This window comes from Nicotiana tabacum, chromosome 2 (genome assembly GCF_000715075.1).
Source record: "Nicotiana tabacum cultivar K326 chromosome 2, ASM71507v2, whole genome shotgun sequence".
In the NCBI taxonomy this organism is placed as follows: domain Eukaryota; kingdom Viridiplantae; phylum Streptophyta; class Magnoliopsida; order Solanales; family Solanaceae; genus Nicotiana; species Nicotiana tabacum.
Window position 1 is genome coordinate 32,411,484 of NC_134081.1, and position 19,648 is coordinate 32,431,131.

The window sequence follows — 19,648 nt, forward strand, 5'->3', positions numbered from 1 at the left end:
TGGATTCCGACGGAGATTTCCGGCTGAGTTTCCCCCATAAAATGGACACTAGCCAAACTTGCAAGCAGTTAAACCCAACCTATGGCCTTACAAGACTATACAAAGTATTATGGATATGTACATTATCTGCATATCACCATTTTGTATTAAAAAAAGAGTATTCACAAGCTATTGCTTACCTCATAGAGCCGTTTCACCTTATAATGCGTCCTTTCCCCCGGCGTCCTCGTTATCTTCACTCTGGAATAGGTAAGGGTATTTAGACTTCATCTCCTCTTCTGCTTCCCATGTCATTTCTTCTATATTCTTGTTCCTCCATAATACTTTCACGGAAGCTACATCCTTTGTTCTCAGCTTGCGGACTTGTCGATCTAATATAGCCACTGGCACTTCATCATATGATAGATCCTTTGTAACTTGTACATCTTTGATAGGGACGACCCGAGAAGGGTCTCCAATACATTTTCTCAACATAGATACATGGAATACCGGGTGGACAAATTCCAATTCAGATGGCAATTCTAACTCGTAAGCAACCTGTCCAATTCGTCGAAGAATTTTGTACGGCCCAATATACCGCGGACTCAACTTACCCTTCTTCCCAAAATGCATAACACCCTTCATCGGCGAGATCTTCAGGAAAACCCAATCACCAACCTCAAATTCCAGATCACGACGCCGGACATCGGAATAAGACTTTTGCCTGCTTTGTGCCGTCCTCAGTCGCTTTTGTATCACTTTTACCTTCTCAATGGCTTGGTGAATCAAATCTGGCCCATATAATTCTGTCTCACCGACTTCGAACCATCCAACTGGTGATCTACATCTCCTCCCGTACAGTGCCTCATACGGGGCCATTTTAATACTGGAATGGTAGCTATTATTGTAGGCAAATTCTATAAGTGCCAGATGGTCATCCCAATTCCCCTTGAAATCTAGAACACATGCTCGTAGCATATCTTCAAGCGTCTGGATGGTACGTTTAGCCTGTCCGTCAGTCTGCGGATGGAATGCAGTGCTGAGATTTACTTGTGTACCTAAACCCTTCTGAAAAGACCTCCAAAAGTTAGCCGTAAATTGAGCTCCTCGGTCTGATATAATAGATACCGGCACACCATGAAGCCTAACAATCTCCTTGATATATAACTTCGCATAATCTTCAGCCGTGTAAGTTGTCTTAACTGGTAGAAAATGGGCAGATTTTGTAAGTCGATCAACTATCACCCAGATGGAGTCAAACTTATGATAAGAGCGAGGTAATCCAATAATGAAGTCCATATTAATCACCTCCCATTTCCAGGTCGGAATCTCTATATTCTGAATCAATCCACTAGGTTTCTGATGCTCGATCTTTACTTGTTGACAATTAGGACACTGGGCTACAAATTCTGCAATAGACTTCTTCATGTTATCCCACCAATACTGCTCCATAATGTCATGATACATCTTTGTCGAGCCAGGATGGATAGAATATCGGGACTGGTGAATCTCAATCATAATCTTCTCTCGCAACCCTGCCACACTAGGTACACATAATCGGCCCTGGTATCTCAGTGTCCCATCTCCTCCGATCTTGAAAGATGTAATCTTACACTGTTGAATTCCCTCTCTCAATCTTACTAAGGTAGGATCTTCATATTGCCGTGCTTTTACCTCGGCTACCAAAGATGATTCTGCTGTATTCTGTACAGTAACACCTCCGTCATCAGAGTCCAACAATCTGATTCTCATATTGGCCAGCTGGTGAAGCTCTTTGGTCAACCCTTGTCTACCTGCCTCAATATGTATTAAGCTTCCCATTGACTTACGGCTGAGAGCGTCTGCCACAACATTGGCTTTACCGGGATGGTATAATATCTCGACGTCATAGTCTTTCAGTAATTCAAGCCACCTACGCTGCCTCAAATTCAACTCCTTCTGCTTGAAGATGTATTGTAAACTCTTGTGATCTGTGTAGATGTCAACATGGATGCCGTATAAGTAGTGCCTCCATATCTTCAAAGCATATATTACTGCAGCCAATTCCAAATCATGAGTCGGGTAATTCTTTTCATGCTTCTTCAATTGTCTTGATGCACAAGCAATCACCTACCCACGTTGCATCAATACGCACCCCAAACCTCTACCCGAGGCATCACAATATACCACATAACCTTCTGTTCCTTCTGGGAGAGTGAGCACTGGCACGGATGTCAATCGATTCTTTAGCTCCTGAAAACTATGTTCACAAGCATCAGACCACTGGAACTTAGTAGCTTTCTGTGTTAACTTAGTCAATGGTGCTGATATAGAGGAAAACCCTTCTACAAACCGCCTATAATATCCTGCTAGCCCCAGGAAGCTGCGGACTTCTGACGGTGTTGTCGGTCTCGGCCAATTCTTCACTGCATTGATCTTCTGAGTGTCGACACTAATACCCTCATCAGATATCACATGGCCAAGGAATGCTACTGAGTTCAGCCAGAATTCACATTTAGAGAGCTTAGCATATAACTTATGATCCTGAAGGGTCTGTAATACTATCCGTAAGTGGCCCGCATGTTCCGCCTCCGAACGAGAATACACCAGAATGTCATCAATGAATACGATCACGAACACATCAAGATAGGGCCTGAATACACTATTCATGAGATCCATAAAAGCTGCTGGGGCATTTGTTAGCCTGAACGACATCACCAAGAACTCAAAATGCCCATATCTTGTCCGGAAGGCCGTCTTTGGAATATCTTTCTCCTTAACCCTCACCTGATGATACCCTGAACGCAAGTCAATCTTGGAGAAATACTTGGCACCCTGGAGTTGGTCAAACAGGTCATCAATTCTTGGAAGTGGATACTTGTTCTTTATTGTAAACTTATTCAACTGTCGATAATCGATACACATCCTTAACGACCCATCTTTCTTCCGCACGAACAAGACTGGCGCACCCCAAGGTAAAGTGCTAGGCCTAATGAAACCCTTATCCAGCAAGTCCTTCAACTGTGCTTTCAACTCTCGCAACTCTGCCGGGGCCATCCTATATGGAGGGATAGAGATCGGTTGAGTGTCAGGCAATGCATCAATGCTAAACTCAATCTCCCTTTCAGGAGGAAGGCCTGGGAGTTCATCTGGGAAAACATCTGGAAATTCATTGACCACGGGGATTAATTGTAGAGTAGGCGGCTTCGCCCCGACATCCCTAACGCGAACAAGATGATAAATATAACCTTTTGAGATCATCTTCCTTGCCTTAAGATAGGAAATAAACCTACCTTTCGGCGTAGAAATGTTCCCCTTCCATTCAATGGCGGGGTCACCTGGAAACTGAAACCTAACCATCTTCGTACGACAGTCAACATTTGCATAGCATGAGGCCAACCAGTACATTCCTATTATCACATCGAAATCAACCATTTCTAACTCAAATAAATTTGCCGAGGTTTGACGACTACAAATCATCACAGTGCAACCTTTATAAACCCTTCTAGCAATCACAGAATCTCCTATCGGAGTGGATACCGCAAGTGGTTTACTTATCAATTCAGGTTCAATGCCAAACTTATTAGCCACAAAGGGTGTAACATATGATAAGGTAGATCCTGGATCAATTAGCGCATATACATCATAAGAAAACACAGACAATATACCTGTAACAACATCCGGAGATGACTCGAGATCTTGTCGACCTACTAGAGCATAGGTTCGATTTTGAGCACCACTCGAACTCGGCACTGAACCTCTACCTCTACCACGACCTGTCGACTGTTGAAAACCTTGTGCTGGAGGTCGAACTGATGAGGAAGAACCAGACACAGATCTAGTCGGTTGAGCCATACCACCACCTCCTCTGTTAGGACAATCCCGCATCATATGGCCACGCTGTCCGCAAGAATAGCACGCATCGGAACCTTGACGGCACAGTCCAAAGTGGGCCTTGCCGCACTGATCACAACGAGGTGTTGGGGGTCTCGTCTGACTAGTATCTCTATGAAATTGTGAGCCTGATGCCCTCGAACTCTGACCTGAACCAGAATAGGTAAATCGATCATACCGAGGCCTCTGAAACTGTGGAGGAGCACTAGCTACAGGTGGCACCGAACTCCTCGAAGATTGGGGCCTGATACTGCCTCTGAACTCATCAGAATACCCTGCAAATCTCGCCCTCTTATGCTGGCCCCTATCCTGCTCCCTATCTGCCCTTTGCTGGCGCTTACGATCCTCTAGGGTCTGGGCATAAGCCTGAATACGGGAAATATCCATGCCCTCTACCAAGGAGGCTATTGTGCACTCATTTATCAGATGTGGTCCCAACCCGTTCACGAACAGATGCACCCTATCACTCATCTCTGACACCATATGGGGAGCATACCTTGCTAAAGAATCAAACTGTATACTATACTCTCGTACACTCATATTACCCTGTCGAAGGTTCAAGAACTTATCAGCTCTAGCTCGTCGTATCTCAACTGGCAAGTAGTGACGAAGAAAGGCCTCAGAAAATTCCTTCCACATGGCTGGAGGAGCGTTCGGACCCCTAGATCTCTCCCAACTATCATACCAGAAAACCGCTAAATCCCGTAACCGATAAGAAGCCAACTCTACTACCTCCGTATCACTAGCATGCATAACCCCCAATGTACGATGAATCTGATCAATAAATATTTGTGGGTCCTCCTTGGGGTCTGATCCGGTAAACACTGGAGGGTCTAGATTAATAAAATCACGAACTCTCGCACTAACCGGTTTATCAGCAGCACTGGTATTCTGCCTCTGAGCCTGAGCAGCTACCAAGCTAGTCAACAATTGCACCGCACTACGCATATCGTGGTCTGTAGTGCCAGACGGAGGAACTGGATGTACTGGGTGCCTCCTAATATCCTCGGGAGGAGACAGAGAGGTATGAGACGGCATCTCACTCTGAGCCTCACTTTGGCCTGCTCTGGCTGGAGGCACCTGAATGTTACCCTCTCCCACAGCTGTATCAAGCCGTTTACTAATCGCTTGCTTCCTAGTCGAAGGCATCGCTGAAAGAAAACAAGGTGAATATTAGATATGAACACTTACTACTCAACTCTATGCACGATCTAGATTCAGGAAGAAGGTAACAACCCTAGATGTCACGTAGCCTCCTGATTATAAATGTGGCGCGCTACACATCCATAATCAAAACTCTACTAGACACGGCTCATAGACAACCCCTAGGACAGACTTGCTCTGATACCAAGTTTGTCACGACCCAACTGGAGGGTCATGACTAGCACCCGGGCCATACTTGCCGAGCACCAATGTATATTTTATCTAACCTTCCTTATTATCTTTAAGGGCCAACAAGATCAATATAAATAGTAGACATGGATCATGAACATCCAACAATGAAAGATAATGTCATGAACATACATAACATGGGACGACAAGACTGTCAAGAAACTATATATAAGGTACGAGCTACCATGATGCCATGAAAGACTATACAACAAAAATCAGCCGACAAGGCATTCTAAACCATACATAAGTCGACACCTGTCTATGAGCCTCTAAAAGAACATAAATGCTATAACATTGCCGGAACAGGGCCCCGACATACCCATAATGTCTATAACAAAAATGCATACCAAGACCACGGCAAGTCCGGAGAAGGGATCTCGCCAATAACCGCTGAACCGGATAGCCTACTGTGATGGGGGAGCTGCGTCTACCCATCTATCAGGACCTGCAGCACGACATGCACCGTCCACAAATAAAAAGGACGTCAGTATGAATAAAGTACTGAGTATGTAAGGCAGGAAAGCATAAGTGAGAACAGTAATGTAAACAGGGATAGACAATATACAACCTGTGACATCTGGGTACCTCTGAGGGCTACTGACATGAAATACATGATATATACATATATATATATACATAAACTTTTAAAACATACGCCTTTGTGGGCATCACCATCATCATATCGTACCCGGCCGTAATAGGCTCGGTAAAACGTACCCGGCCATCATAGGGCTCGGTAGAATCGTACCCAGCCACGTGGAGCTCGGTAAAATCCAACTGATCAGTGGTTGCACAATAGGTGCCATTCCCGGCCGACTATAGCGCGGCTCGGTAGAGTAAAATAGATACATATATATGATGCATGCTGGACTCATTGGAATCACATTTTGAACCTTTCGGAGTGACGTAAGGTCGGTATCCTTCGTACATGTTATTAGGATTAACTCTTCATCAAGAATCTTATAAGAATAAGGAACTACCAACAACATTGATAATATAAGAATAAGAGAAGTAACATCAATATCAATCGTTTCATAAGAAGGGCAGCAATGTAAGTACTGCTAGCTTCTAAGAGTAGAGTATCTTTGGGAGCTCATTCATTACATTATGTACAATCGGAGTCGTGCAAAAGAATGAAGGGGATAGCCTCACATACCTTGTATATACTGCCCAACCTCAAGCTATGCAAATGTCACGACTCCTTAGTCTACAATAAGACAAATGACACTATCATTATCGTTTAAGCGTCGTAACTATTATGTATCGACCACAACCTATTTTATGATGAAACGGACAGCACCTCCCCTATTTATATGACTTCCCACAAGTCAATACAATCACCAAACAGCCCAAACAACATCATTAATAATCATATTGAGCCTCCAAAACAGTCCACCAACCAACAACATTACTACCAAGCCTTTCGATATATATTTCACAAGTTCTAGCTTCAACGACTTAGCTGCAACTTGGATAATATTAAATATATATAGAGTAAGAGGTTCCTTACCTTTAAACAGAAAGAACAACTCCAATTTGACCTTAATTTTCCACGAAATATCCCTTCAATTCTGCCACAAGAACAAGGAAGCAAAACTAGCAATTAATTCGGGTTTTTCGGCACTAGAATTACTTTAGAAGACTTGAAATAACCTAGGGTTGATATTAAAAACTTGAAGGTGTATTTACAGGACATAAAACACTTAAAAAACCTCCCACACGAGCTGGAACAACACAAAAATCAGCAACAACAAGAAGAACAAGAAACTTACTAGCGCCACGGGATTCCTGACGTTTGATTTGTGTTGTTTGCCCTTTGTTTGGTTCTTGGATAATGAGAGAACCTTGAGAGACTGTTTTTAGGGTTATAAGGTCTGAATATACTGAAAAATAATGACTTAAAACGGGGTTGAGTTATCTTATATATGTCCAAATGTCTTAAACCGCCTTTGTGGGCCCCATAGAGAGCAGCTTGGCGCACTCTCGCGAAAACGCGAATATCTCTCTATTCCGAGATCGTATCGACAAACGGTTTAATGCGTTGGAAACTAGACTCATAGATCTTCAATTTGATAGGTAGATCACCCCATAATTCCAAGCACATTGGGAGAAAAATGCAGTAACATTTGACCTAAAGTTTAAGTAAAATTATAAACCTAAGTTGCGACAACTTTTATCGACTTTTGTTTCATAACTCGCTTGACTTCAAGACTTATGATGCGGATATTATATGATTCAAATAAATTAAAACAAGACCTCTTGGGACAGTTAATCACCTCTAGTGTTACCCGAAAATACGGGTTACAACATCCTTAATTCGTTTAACTTCTAATATTTGTTAACCACTCTTATACACCCTTGTATCGTTTAAGACCAATAGGATTAACTTCTTATCATCTCAAAGATAATCTCTTCTTGGATTTACGTCGACTAACTTATGACGTGATCTATGGTATGCGAATTTGGGTTGTAACAGAGACGTTCATTTCTTGATTCCTTTTGGGGTTTCTCCTATATTAGGAGAACAACATACTCGAATTTGGCGAGTTTTGAAGGAGTATTTCGGGAGTTATGGGACTCAACTAGTGTGGCTTGGACTCTTGGGTTATGAACAACCAAGAGCGATGTTTTGGCGAATTGGTTGAGCTATCGGACTCTGATTGAGTCGGTTTTTATTCGTGTGAGCTTGTTTTTGTTCGGGCTACGCTTGGGTAAGCTTGGATTCGGAATCCAAGGCAAGCCCGACATTGACTTTTGTTGACTTCTTGGAGAAAACATAAGATCATAGCTTTATTTATTGTAATTGGTTTCAGTTGCATTGTATGATATTATTAAGTCATTTTTGGTTAGATCTAATCCGTGTGGAGCTGAATTTTAGGGGAAAAGCTATTTCAGAAGGTTGAGTTGGCCTAGTTGAGGTAACTGTCTTTCCTAACTTTGTGTGGGGGAAATACCCCTTGGGATTGATATTGATTAATTCATTTGTGCTATGTGAGAGCAGTGTGCACAAGGTGGCGAGTGGGTACATGAGTTGTACGTGGTATTTGGCCAATTTAGTCTACTTATACAATCTTTCATGCTTTATTTGAAATGCCATATCATGTTCTAAATTCTCTTAGTTAATCTATTCTTGCTTGTGTTAGTCTATACGTACATGCCTTAATTGACTTATTTAAAACTTGTTCTACATCCTACTTGATAAATTGCTCTAATGCCTTAGTTGAACTTGATGCCTCTTTTATTTTACATGCTATCTCTTCATTGTTCATTATCATTATTTGAAGTTATTGTTCGTGTTATCCCCTTCATTCTTGATTATCATTACTTGAAGTTATTGTTAGTGTTATCCCCTTCATTCTTGATTATCATTACTTGAAGTTATTGTTCATGTTATCTCTTTCCTTATTGATTTCCACTATTTGAAGTCATTGTTATACGTTATCTCTTCCAATGCGAGTTATTCTTATTTAATATCGTGGTTATACATTTTCTCATTGTTGAGTTGTCGGTGCTGCGGTTGTGAAGGTCGTTATCATGTTGAGGCGAAATTGTTAATGTTAAAACATCTTTCTTGTTGGGCGTTTTACATCCATTGTTGTTATTGATATTCTTGTACCCATTGTGGTGGAGCCATGGGGTAATGTTGTGGAAACATTGATAGTGTTGATTGTTGGTAAATTGAGATATATGGGCATTTGTGGTGCGAGTTGTTATTGAGATGTGATATTGATGTGCATGCGGCGGTATAAGGTGGGACTTATGTGCGTGTTGCTTGTAGGGGAACTACGTGAAGCCACGCGGCGCCATAAGGTGGGCTAAAGTGCGTGTTGCTATTTCGGGAAAACTAATTTCAAAACCTATTTCAAATGTTAGGCTCACGCGGCGGTACAAGGAAAGATTGTGATTGAAAGAGGATTTCTAGCTATACATACTAGTGCTATTTGACAGTACTAACGTCCCTTTTGCCGGGGGCGCTGTATCTTTAATGGATGCAGGTCGTTCTACAGCAGGTAGCATTGATCAGTGATAGCAGTACACTCTTTTCGGCTGATTTGGTGAGCCCCACTTCATTTCGGGGGCATGTATCTTTTGTTTCTCATGTACTTTGTGGTTGAGGTATAGCCGGGGCCTTGTTGCCGGCATTTCCATATTACTCTTCAGTTGTACTTAGAGGCTCCGTAGACAGGTTGTGGGTGGTATTTGATGTTGGGAATTGGATTAGAACTGTTGGTATTTGGCAACATGTTTTTCATTAAATCTATAAACTCGTACTATTTTGGAAATATTGAATGGTGCTGTTAATGGGAATGAAATGGAAGCAGTTAATAAAATCTCTTCAGTATTTGATTAACGGAGTACATCTCCTCTTTATTCACGGATGAATATGGGTAGAATGAAATCTAACAGGCTTGCTCAGTCGGGTTTACTCGGTTGAGTGTCGGTCGCGCTCCTCGATTTTGGGGCGTGACACAACCGCACAGAGAACTCATGACTAACCAATAGCATCCGCACGGATAGCTCATGTTCTGTCAATCCAGTCCATCACACAGAAAGCATATGCATAAATACATGTATACAACAACGAATATCAAATCACATACTCATGGACTAACAAAGTAGCATGTTAAGGTGTATGCATGTGCGAAGTGTACAACTATGTCTCAGATCAGGCAAATGTGCCATACAATAGCAAATATCATGCTCAAACTAGGAATCAAAACCTACACATGATCTCTGGAAGGATTCACGAAGCTCACGTAATCGTACAAACATAATAAGCATCATAGCAGGAAGCACAGTATCAAAAAACAAGGCATGGTATATCCTAAAGACTATTCCAGTCATGAATAATACATAGCACCCGTATATACGCTCGTCACCTTGCATATACGTCACTTCTCACACATTCTAACTAGAAAAATAAGTTCATATCCTAAGGGTTTTTTCCTCAACAAGATTAGGAAAGATACTTACCTCATCCGGGCTATCCTACAACCTCAAATCCCTTAAACCCACGCTCTAGCCCTCCAATCATGCAAATCCAAGCCAATCATCAACCAAGTAAGTCAAACAATGATATAGGGAATTATCACAATCCATAAAGTTTCGATCTTTAAAGAATTCCCAATAAGTCAACAAAAGTCAACTCGAGCTCGCGTGCCTAAAATCTGAAACCTGTTAGGACCAGATCGGTCATTTTGAGCATTAGCATTCCATACGGTGGTTTGAGACTTTGAGTAGCTTCATACTATGTATAATGACTACCATGTATGGTTGGCTTCGGGTTTCGAGCGGTTTGGGAATGATTTGGAAGAATGATTCTCGTTTTAGAAGAATTTAGTTGGAAGAGTTAACAAAGGTTTGACATTGGGTAAACAAACTCGGAATCGGGTTTTAATTATTCCAATAAGTTTGTATGAAGATTTTGGATATGTCCACAAAGTTTGGTTAAATTCCGATGAGTTTTGGATAAGTTTGGATTGTATGATGATTGTTTTCGGTTTCGACGTTGATTTACACATAAAAGTTTCCATATTGAGCAAACAGCCTTTGATTCGTGTTTTGACTAAACCATCATATCCGTATCGTAATTTTGGAACCATAGCATCTCAAATCATCAAGTTTAGACATCGTATGAGGAATTTATAATTATTTTACTAAGAATTGGGTTGCCAAATTTTTCAAATTAATTACGAAATTTCCACTGATTTCGTATTTAAAAATCTGCACTATTTTCAAATATTGAAACAAACATATCTCCTTCATTGTAAGGTCAAATGGAGTGATTCAAAAGCCTAACTTGACTTGAATTTCATGAGGAATCCATTGGAGACATTAAAAGCGTGTTTTAGGATCATTTGTCATTAGAAACGAGATAAAAAAATTGGGCATTTTTGCCTATTAATGTTGTGAAGTTTTTCTCATCTTGAAAGTTTGGGATTGGGAGAATTCAAGGATGTTTTTCAAGTTTCTTCCATGGGGTAAGGTCTAAACTATCTAAGTATTTCTCTTTGATTCATTCCTTTGGTTTAAGCTTTAATCAATGATTTTAATTGAAAACCCATTTAATTCTTTATATCAAGACCTAGGGTTATGTCCTAAATTTAAAAAATTGAAAATGAGTTAGATACGTTTATTTCCCGATTCCTTTTGGGGTTTCTCCTATATTAGGAGAACAACATACTCGAATTTGGCGAGTTTTGGAGGAGTATTTCGGGAGTTATGGGACCTAACTAGTGTGGGTTGGACTCTTGGGTTATGAACACCCAAGAGCGATGTTTTGGCGAATTGGTTGAGCTATCAGACTCTGATTGAGTCGGTTTTTATTCATGTGAGCTTGTTTTTGTTCTGGCTATGCTCGAGTAAGCTTAGATTCGGAATCCAATGTGGGCCCGACATTGACTTTTGTTGACATCTTGGGGAAAATATAAAGACCATAGCTTTATTTATTGTAATTAGTTTCTCTTGCATTGTATGATATTATTAATTCATTTTTGGTTAGATCTGAGCCGTGTGGAGGTGAATTTTAGGGGAAAAGCTATTTCAGAGGGTTGATTTGGCCTAGTTGAAGTAAGTGTCTTACCTAACTTTGTGTGGGGGAAATACCTTTTGGGATTGGTATTGATTGATTCATTTGTGCTATGTGAGAGCCATGTGCGTAAGGTGGAGAGCGGGTACATAAGTTGTACGTGGTATTTGGCTGGTTTAGGCTACTTATACTATCTTTCATGCTTTAGTTGAAATGCCATATCATGTTCTAAATTCTCTTAGTTAATCTATTCTTGTTTGTGTTAGTCTATACGTACATGCCTTAATTGACTTGTTTAAAACTTGTTCTACATCTTACTTGATAAATTGCTCTTATGCCTTAGTTGAACTTGATGCCTCTTTTTATTTTACATGCTATCTCTTCATTGTTAATTATCATTATTTGAAGTTATTGTTCGTGTTATCCCTTTCAGTCTTGATTATCATTACTTGAAGTTATTGTTCGTGTTATCCCCTTCATTCTTGATTATCATTACTTGAAGTTATTGTTCATGTTATCTCTTTCCTTATTGATTTCCACTATTTAAATTCATTGTTATACGTTATCTCTTCCATTGTGAGTAATTCTTATTTAATATCGTGGTTATACATTATCTCATTGTTGAGTTATCGGTATTGCGGTTGTGAAAGTCGTTATCATGTTGAGGCGAAATTGTTATTGTTAAAACATCTTCCTTGTTGGGCATTTTACATTCATTGTTGTTGTTGATATTCTTGTACCCATTGTGGTGGAGCCATGGGGTAATGTTGTGGAAACATTGATATTGTTGATTGCTGGTAAATTATGATATATGGGCACTTGTGGTGCGAGTTGTTATTGAGATGTGATATTGATGTGCATGCAGCCGTATTAGGCTTGGGGTTAATGTGCATGCGGCGGTATAAGGTGGGATTTATGTGCATGTTGCTTGTAGGGGAACTACGTGAAGCCATGCGGCACCATAAGGTGGGCTAAAGTGCGTGTTGCTATTTCGAAAAAACTGTTTTCAAAACCTATTTCAAATGTTAGGCTCACGCGGCGGTACAACGAAAGATTGTGACTGAAATTATGAAATATGAATACGAGGCGGTACCTCAGTTGTGATTTTTATTGTACATTCCATGTTGGGACAACTTGTTGATTTGAACGGTCATTGTTCTTCCTTCAATCATTCATCCACATTTTGATCGTGTTTGGTTATTCGTTGTTATCTTGGTGTTGTAATGATTGTGGTTTCTTGTGTGAGCCATGCATTCTACGTGATTTGTTGTGTTTCTTTAACATACCAATCTGTGCCTCCGTTATAACTTGGTGAATTGATTGTCAGTGTGAATTTAATTTCGTGGAGTCACTATATCATATTCTGTTGAGTTGTTGGTAACATAATGGTTTAAATAAAAGAGGTATTAACATTATTTATTCTATATGCCTCTTAAGAAAGAACTCGTTATCTCACTCGATGCCTTATTATTCTAAATGGTTGTCGCACTTTCACTATAATTGGGTTCTCAAATTATACTCATGACCCTGTTAGATTTTTACCTTACTTAAAATTGTTCTCATTTTTTCTTTAACAAATTCTATATTTAAAATTTAATTTAACTTGTGTTTTGCATTATTTAAAAATGATACTTTTACTCATTTTTATCGATTTTTAAACTAAACCCATCTTATACTCTATTTCGTACAAATTGTATATTATTTTTCTTTACTTGATTTCTAAAATAAACTCATTATTCTATTTGACACCTTACATTATTCAAGATTGTTATTATCTTTTATGATATCTAAATATATCTTTCGTTCATCTAAATTAATATTTATCACGGTTGTAAAGTACATGGTAGCATGTGGGATTTTTCGTACGAAGGTGATTGTTATTGTGGACACGAGGTGCCATATGTATAAGATTTGAAAATTGTGGTTCAAGACTTGTGGTTTATGAGGTGTGGTGCCTCGGGATAATACTAGTTGTAAGTCCATGCGTTGGGAGCGATTTGATTATTTGAGTTGTCATCCGTTTTTTCCTTATTTGAGTTCATTTACATCTCATCGGTGTTCTGATTATGTTGTTTCTTTATTACTCGTTTACTACTTGCTGCCATTTATGTTTCAATTACTTTATTGTTTGTTGTAAATTAATAATTTTTCCGCCGTTGGTCTTACATTGATGTTCTTTCCGTTGTTCTTTCTTATTACATTATCATATACACGTGACATACGGGCCTAATAGGACAACATCATCATTTATAAACTCAAAACATATGCCGACAAGGCCGTACAATCTTTCATGTACACGATATATTCTATAAGCCTCTAAGAGTACATAAATATCATAAAGGTCGGGACAGGGCCCCGCCATACTAATCAATACATGTCCTAATCATACTGACCATGTAAGCAACTCCGGAACAAATGGAGTGAACCAACATCTTTCGCTGAGTTGATCGCCTAATTAGAGGACTCTCGACCTGTCTATCGAGACCTGCGGGTATGAAACACAGCATCCCCAGGCAAAAGGGACGTACGTACAAATAATGTAGTGAGTATGTAAGGAATGAAAATCAGTAAATAATAGACATGAGAGAAACATGGAGTAAAAGACTCGACATGTACGTCTGCATAGCTCTGTGAATCATTTCATTTTTATAATGTCATGCATATGCGTATAAATGTCATACCATGCATTGGTATATGCGTTCATAACATCATCAAGCCTCTGAGGGCATCCCATCATATCATTTCGGCCATTGTGGGCAAATCATCAACATATACCAGCTGATCAGGTGGTGGTGCGTATCTAACGCCATAATCTTTTTCCATATCCCATATACATATAATATACATATATATGCGTATATAACGCCATCTGGTCATGGGTCAATGTATATGTATAAATGCATGAAATGCATAAGAAATACGTTAATAATATTTTCTCGAAATGTCATAAAAATAATATGCCTTAAGAAATACATTAATAAGATTTTCTCGGGATGTCATAAAAATAATATGCTTGTCGGATAAATTTTATCAAATACGTATTTTTTTAGACCCATGAACAGAAGATATAATAATAAGTCACATGGGGAATCAAGAATATAGACACCCCTAATATTTCTATGAATAGAGTCGTTTATGGAAACTGTGCGTTTGCTCGTTTCTTTCAGTATCATTTGGGTCATGCCAAAAAGAAAGAAGGGATAGCCTTAACATACCTGAGCCGATTCTCTTGACAATTCCTCTAACACACGTTAATTACGACAAAATATGGAACAAGTCGTATGAAAAGCTCGAAGCAATTACGTTGCTTATGCAAAGAAAATCTTGGACAGCAACTAACTGAGGACATTTTATAAGCATCTTAGCCACATCATCAGCTGAAAAACCCTGCCCAAGAAGGAACTCTACAGGTTTCAATATAACATGATGTTGAAGGCTAACAATTTGCGGCATCCTCTCAATTATACGAGCAAACCCATCAGTATCAATCTTGAGCTTCAACTTAAAGAAATACTATTGAATTGCCAACCGTTGCTTAGCCACATAAGAATCTTACTTAAAAATGTAGGGAAAATCTCTTACAATTGTGAGTTCATAAGAACTCTTGTTTAAGCTTCATCCAATCCTTGTAGAGATATACATCTCCTTTTAATAAATTAGGAGATTTTTTTATCAATTGTGGGGGCCCCACTCTATAAGATGATTTGGCCAACAAATCCTCTAAATAAGCCACATATCTTATAGACCAAATAGTCACCTTTAGCTAAGGCCTTGGCTGCCACGTTTTAGGTTCATCAAACTTATCCAAATATCTTTATTAATTGCTTAATCTCCCACTAAAAATTAATAATTACCCAATTGTCCACATAATTAAGAATTATCTCCAATTACTTAAAATACTACTTACTTTTAACACACTTTATGTACCCTACTATCATGGTTATGTGGTACCTTGTATGGTACTAGTCCATATTTAAGTACCGGGTATTTTAACTCGGGCAGTATTTTATCCCAAAATGACAAACTTCCACGAAATTCATTCTCTTCGATTTAATTACCCTTTATCCTTCACGAATTTACTCATTACTTGTTTGAGATAGCATAATACTTATAATCCAAAAACAATCTCATTCCTGAACTTACATCGATTAACTTATGACGAAACTTGGGGTGTAACAATTATTGGTTGTAAATCAATAATTTTTCCGTCACAGGTCTTATATTGATGTTCTTTCCACTGTTAGCTTATGTATATCTTGAAGAGGTTTCTATGTCTAGTAGGTGTCTTGACCTTGCCTCGTCACTATTCTACCGAGGTTTTGCTTGATACTTACTGGGTACCATTGTGGTTTACTCATGCTACGCTTTTGCACGTTTTTGTGTAGATCCAAGTATTCTAATTGTGTTGTAGAGAGTTCCGTCTGTGCGACGAGAGACTTCAAGGTATATATGCTTGACGTTTGCAGGCCTCGGAGTCACCATCTTACTTCATTATGCTACTGTTAAATTGTATTTCAAAACAATGTTGTGTTTAGAAATTCTAGTGTGTTTTAGTAGTGCTTATGACTCCGTACTACCGATTTTGGGAGATTTATAACTACTAGCCACTTGCGACTATGTATGTCATTTAATGGTTTATGATAAATGATTAAATAGTTCAATTCTATTATTTAAGCAGCATGTGTTAGGCTTACCTAGTGTCACGACCCAAACTAACCCCTGTCGTGATGGCGCCTATCGTGGAACTAGGCAATCCAACTCATTTCCAAAACAAACCGATATTTTCATTTCAAAGATAATTTCAATGCTATTTAATATAAAAACCTTCGTAAAGGAGTTCAAATCAAAACAAAATACGGAAAAGAAAAGCCTGACATCGGGGTGTCACTAGCCATGGGCATCTACTATAATCTGTCTAACAATATCAAGACTAACCTAGCCTGGAAAATAGCTAAATACACCTAAAGGAAGATAAGAGGGAGAAGAGCAGGGCTGCGATCGCCAGGCAGCTACCTAGCTATCCCCGGGAAAATTTCTGCAACCGGAATAGTCAACAGCCGCTACCGTGTCCAAATATGCCTGAATCTGCACACTAGGTGCAGGGAGTAACGTGAGTACGCCAACTTAGAAAGTAACAACAATAAATAAAGACTGAGCAGTAGTGACGAACAATAAGCATATAAAGTTCATATCATGAAATCTCAGTAAAATACAACATGCAAAATCAGTGTTTGAATAAAATCATCTCATTTAAGCCCAGTTCCAGTAAAATCATTTAAAGATATTTTTCAACAGTTTTCAAATAGAGGCTCAATGCAAAGGTGAGCAAAAATGATGAAATCATAAACAGCCCCTCGGGAAAATCTCACAGTCGCTTGTGCCACTCGGGCATACCTCACAATCACTCTTGCCACTCGGGCATACCTCACAATCACTCATGCCTCCCAGTCACTCAGCACTCGGCACTCAGTTGGTACCTGCACTCACTGGGGGTGTGTACAGACTCCGGAGGGGCTCCTTCAGCCCAAATGCTATATCAAGCCAAATCATGGCATAAATCACTCAGGCCCTCGGCCTATATCAAACATGCTGCGGCATGCAGCCTGATCCCATAAATATGCAACATGCTGCGGCATGCAGCCCGATCCCATAAATATGTAACATGCTGCGGCGTGCAAACCGATCCCATAAATATGCAACATGCTGCGGCGTGCAACCCGATCCCATAAATATCCTCACAAATGAGGCCCTAGGCCTCAATCAGTCATAAACCTCTCATGCCACTCGGGCATTTCAGTAAAACAGGGCATTCGGCCCAAGACAATATTTATATGCATCAAAATAGTCATAAAACTGAGTTATGCAGTAAACAAGTATAATCATGACTGAGTATAGATTTTCAATCGAAAACAGTGATAGGATAGTAAGAAAAGGCCCCTAAGGGTCCAAACAACACTAGAACAAGGCCCAAACATGGCATTCAACCCAATTTACAGAAACTCTTTCTAAAACATATAAGTATCGTATAGTTTGAACAAAGTATGCAACTTTACAGTTGCTACGGGACGGACCAAGTCACAATCCCCAACAGTGCACGCCCACACGCCCGTCACCTAGCATGTGCGTCACTTAAAAATAGTAGAATGATACAAAAATCCGGGGTTTCATACCCTCAGGACTAGATTTATAATCATTACTTACCTCAAACCGGACAAAACTCTAGCTCGTGATGCTCTTGCCTCTGGACTCGGCCTCCAAATGCTCCAAATCTATTCACAATCAGTACAATACCATCAATATACGCTAATGGAATGAATTCCACAAAAAAAAATCATATTGGCCCAAAAACCTGAAATTGGCTCAAACCCGGCCGCCGGGCCCACGTCTCGAAATCTGATAAAATTTACAAAACTAGGAAACCCATTCACTCACGAGTCCAACCATACCAAATTTGTCAAAATCTAACTTCGAATCGACATTCAACTCTCAAAACCCATTTTATGAAGTTTCTACTATTTTCCCCAATTTTACACCCAAAGTACTAATCAAATGATGAAATCAGTGACATATTCATGTACATTAACCAAATCCGAGTTAGAATCACTTACCTCGATGAATTTCTTGAAAAACTCTCGAAACATCGCCACAAACCGAGCTCCCTAGGTCCAAAACGGGAAATAATGCCCTAAACCCCGTTTATATAGTGAACTCTCTGATCTCCACTACGCTGACAGCGAAAATCCAGGTGCGGCCACGAAAATCCAACGTTGTCCGCGCTTCTGGTGGCTGTAGTGACTGGCTTTAGTATTTTAGCCATAACTTTCTCTACAGATATCCAAATGATGACTTCTTTACCTTTCTGAAAACTAGACACGAAGGGCTACAACTTTCGTTTAAAAATAATCTCAAAGTTCCTGGTAAATCAAACGATATAGGCTTCCGAAGTCGGACCAGCGAATCTGCAGATCTGCCCTGGAGTGCCTCCGCGACCAAATTTATGCGGTCCGCGCCCCCTCCTCCGCCCTCAGTGGAATTTGGCCGCCCTCAGCGGAATTTTTCTGCCCTCAGCGGAATATTTTCCACCCTCAGTGAAATGTTTAAGCACCAGAACCATGCCTCAGTTCCGGCAATGCCTGGACTCGCTCAAAACTCACCCGAAACTCACCCGAGGCCCCCGGGACCTCAACCAAACATACCAACCAATCCTACAACACCATACTAACTTAGTCAAACCTTCAAATCACTCAAAACAGCATCAAAACACCAAATTACCCTCGGATTCAAGCCTAAGAACTTTTAAATTTCCAAATTCGGCATTCGATGCCGAAACGAACCAAACCACGTCCGAATGACCTCACATTTTGCAAACACGTCACAAATGATACTACGAACCTAATCCAACTTCCAAAATTCCATTCTGACCCCGATATGAAATTTTCTACTGCCGGCCGAAATTGCCAAATTTCCAGCTTTCGCCAATTTAAGCTTAATTCCACTCCGGACCTCCAAAACACATTTCGGGCGCGCTCCTAAGTCCAAAATGACCTAACAAAGCTAACAGAACCATCATAATTCCAATCCTAGGTCAAATGCTAACTCTCCCAATTTAAAGCTTTAACAATAAAATTCTTTCTTCCAATTCGGTTCCGATACCTGCAAACCAAAACCGACGATTCACACAAGTCAAAGTACATTATACGGAGCTACTCATGCCCATCAAACAACCGAGCGAAGTGCAAATATTCAAAAGGACCGGTCGTTACATCCTCCCCCACTTAAACATACGTTCTTCCTCGAACGTGCCCATAGTTGTTCCAAAAGCCATCAAATCGCTGTGTAACTTTCCCATGCACATACCCGGGGGTGATCCCACAT